General features: G+C 43.6%; 1 long non-coding RNA gene across 2 annotated transcripts; it reads right to left on the bottom strand.

Annotated features, from left to right (window-relative positions):
- Positions 1 to 448: 448 nt before the first annotated feature.
- On the bottom strand, positions 449 to 1,474 carry LOC119297296. 2 transcript variants are annotated; one of them, XR_005145610.1, is made up of 3 exons: positions 1,414 to 1,474; positions 855 to 943; positions 449 to 644 (listed from the first exon to the last, which is right to left on the bottom strand). It is a non-coding gene; the product is annotated as an uncharacterized LOC119297296 (long non-coding RNA). The 2 variants fall into 2 exon arrangements; XR_005145609.1 differs by having other exon boundaries at positions 1,418 to 1,474.
- Positions 1,475 to 3,662: the final 2,188 nt, after the last annotated feature.

Here is a 3,662-nt window from a genome sequence, read left to right as displayed (position 1 = left end):
GTTTCGTTCAGTTTAAGTGAGGGCTTCTCATGATACGATTTCTGAATAATTTACGTATGTTTCATATTTAAATAAAGCTGACTTCTCATATCTTTCATCATAGAAATAACCATATTGGTTTATTTCTCTTCCCCGGGCTCTGGAATATTTTACCATATCCTCTGCAGGTGAGACCCGCTTTGCTAACTGAGTCATAGTAAATTCCCACCCTACCAATAATTAATTTATGGAAGTGTTGGATTTGTAAGATGATCAAAATTTATATTGGTAAGCAGCATGTACGGGCAGGAGTTTTTATACCACAAGTGTATATGCCTCTCAGAAGGTTCTCTTAGAGGTTCATCTCAACAATATTCGTAGGCATTTCAACATATGAAGTGAAAAATCCTAAAGTTCATGTCAACAATTGATTTGCAAAGGTGTATTTGGTTTGTGTCAGCTTGGTTCATGAATATTGCAACCATTACACAAAGTACATGGTGTCATCGAACAAGAAAGAAAGCTTCTTATGACCTCCAAAGTTTAATATATAAAAAAAGCGGCAGAGAGGTAACTTACTGCAGCTATACCATCTTGCTGTCAAAATACTTGGCATTAAACTGAGAACCCTCTAGCGCCATTCCACCACCCAGGATAGCCAAAAGCTGGTAGATACGAAAAAAACTTGGAAATTATGTATCACAGTTGGTAGCTTTTAGTTAAGTAAATACAAGTGAGCATTCAAAAGCATCAGTACCAAAGCTAGGATTTGATAGATTCATAGAAAGATATGGAAGCAACTTAAGGCACCATGAGCTAGGCAGAACACTGATAACGATTGCAAACTTGTTGTACATGTCTAGTTATGTCGTTACCTCACTGTAAAAGATATTCTCACCGTCAGAACCCAACAATGCTTGAGACTTGAAGAACATTTCTTCCTTTGTCCGTTTATACTGAAGACCTGATAGTTAGACTATGTTAGTTATGTGATTCTGGAAGAAAAGGATAAAAATGGTTCAGAGAAAAAAAGGTAAATAAAAAGAAGAAATTTGATCAACTTGATTACCAAAGTCGTATTGACTTATATACATTACTAAAATAACGATTTGAACGACTTGTTCGACTAATATTTCTAGGGCTAGCATTTGATTTCGAACACATATAATCTCTAGTATACTTTTCACTTCTTCCACAATCCGTGCTTGTTGCTTGGGTAGGTGACCACCGAATAATATGACAAGCCAACAATACTGAAACTTTGTATACACAAAACCTTAATTTCCAACCATCTGGAGGAAACAACTCTATTCAACCCTGAACTCTTGTGTGTAGAGTTGCTTATGGATTCGGTAGTTCATGCAGTAGCATGGCACGGAGAAATTTAGTTGTTCCCAATAGACATGTCCTCTCTTGTGCAGCGCCATACATCACCTACAATCTGAATTCCACGGGGCACCAATCCGAGAGACCCGACCTACTTGTGCAGTTGCTGAGAACCATGGCGAAGAAGAAGTTGCCCACCAAGAGTCCCCTGTACCAAGAAAAACAGAGTATGATTGAATTAAAACAGAGTTACGATCTGAAATAAGATGAGGGAAGGTTAGTGTTTAGATGGTTGAGCACCTCTGATGGACGAGGAAGGCCACGACTGCGATATTGAGATGTGAAGGACAGGGGCAGTGCATGATGTCGCCGCGTTGATCAACCGTCGCCGGCTAAGCAAAGATGGGGCGTCATTCGCCGCCACCGCTGCGGCAAGATCCTAGCTTATGCGTGTGGAGATGTGTCCCAAAGGCCAGCTGCCCATGCCGCACGCTCGCCCCTCCCAATAGCACCCGGAACCCTAGTGTGGTTTCCATCGCTACAACCTTGGCGAAGGCGTCGTCGGCTTGTTGCCGCCACCGCCAGCGATTTAGGGATGGGTGGCGTCATAGCCCGGCAAGCAGGTGCATCCCGGTGGGTGCGGCTGCTTGAAGTCAGATTGTGGGATGGGCGCCTCCCATCGAAGAGGGAGGGCAAAAGCCGCTTGGCCCAGATCTGGGAAGGATGATGCCACCTGAGGTCGCATCTAGCCACCGGCGGTTTCCGGAGGGATGGTCCGCCGGAACGGGAGGTCGAGGAGGTGAGGCGCTGCAAGCCCAATTGTCTGCGCGGGGAGGACTGCCACGGCCATGGGAAGCGGACACGCCGCGGTCGCCGTTGTCATCCGCGTGGGAGAGGGAGGGGTGCGAGCGAGGAGAGAGGTCGTGTGGGTTTCTTTAGGAGGAGAGAGGTCGCGGGTGGGTGAGGAGAGATATCGTGTGGGTTTCCTTAGGAGGAGAGAGGTTGCGGGTGGGTGAGGAGAGATATCGTGTTATATTTCTCCGTTGCGATGGGCTTCTCACTCGTAACGCTGAATTAGCCAGAGGCCCAATCAACCAGCGCGCTTCGATTTTTCCACGGGAGTAGCTTCCCTATAGGACGGACGGCCCACTTGCTGAAAAACGAGGGAGACAATGCCTTAACCGTGAACAGACGGCCAAAAGTGGCTCAATCGCGAAAATAAACGGCTGTGGTTGTTGATGGCGTGAGAGGGCTGGAAGGGTGTTCAGTTATAATATATTTAAATGAGTGGACCCCGCTCATCATTCACGAGAAAATGGCTGGTAACCGGGATGCCCAGTCCCATGCTTAAATTAAAATAATTGCAAACAAAACTCCCCCAGGATTGTTGTTAGTTGGAGGCACCCGTTGTTTCGGACAAGCCATGGATTGATGTTTGTTGGTGGGGGGGAGTATAAACTTTACCATTCTGTCTAGAAACTGCCTATAATGTGTGTAGAATGGAAGATATTGAGATCTCTTGGTTGTTATGTTGACAATGAAAGTATACCACTCAAAATATTATTTATTTCTGCATCAAAACTCGAGCTCTGGCACCTCTACAAATCCCTGCTTCCCTCTGCGAAGGGCCTATCTATTTACTTTTATGTTGAGTCATCATCCTCTTATTAAAAAGCACCAGTTGGAGAGCACCGCTGTCATTTGCATGCATTGCTATTAATTTACATTGAGTATGACTGGATCTCTTTTACCATGAATTACAATCTCCAGTCAGTCCTTGATCTTCAGGGGAGCTCTGCATTTATGTTTTGCGATCTCAGAAAGGGCTAGCGAGATACCATCTTGTTATATCATATTATGGTTGTTTTGAGAAAGTGTTGTCATTCGAGATTTATTATTATTGCTCGCTAGTTGATTATGCCATTGACATGAGTAAATATGAGACCTAAATGTTATTGTGAATATGGTTAGTTCATAATCTTTGCTGAAAACTTGAATGTTGGCTTTACATATTTGCAACAACAAGATCAAACAGAGTTTGTATATTTTTTATTTATCACTTTCAGTTTGTCAACTGAATTGCTTGAGGACAAGCAAAGGTTTAAGTATGGGGGAGTTGATACGTCTCCATCGTATATACTTTTCCAAACACTTTTGACCTTGTTTTGGACTCTAACTTGCATGATTTGAATGGAACTAACCCGGACTGATGTTGTTTTCAGCAGAATTGCTATGGTGTTAATTTTGTGCAGAAATAAAAGTTCTCGAAATAACCTGAAAATCAACGGAGACACATTTTGGAATAAAAAAATACTGGCGAAAGAATCAACACCAGGGGGCCCACACCCTGTCCACGA

The sequence above is a fragment of the Triticum dicoccoides genome, chromosome 5A (genome assembly GCF_002162155.2).
Source record: "Triticum dicoccoides isolate Atlit2015 ecotype Zavitan chromosome 5A, WEW_v2.0, whole genome shotgun sequence".
Classification (NCBI taxonomy): Eukaryota; Viridiplantae; Streptophyta; class Magnoliopsida; order Poales; family Poaceae; genus Triticum; species Triticum dicoccoides.
The sequence above is the reverse complement of the archived record's forward strand: the minus strand, read 5'-3'. Positions and strand labels throughout refer to the sequence as shown.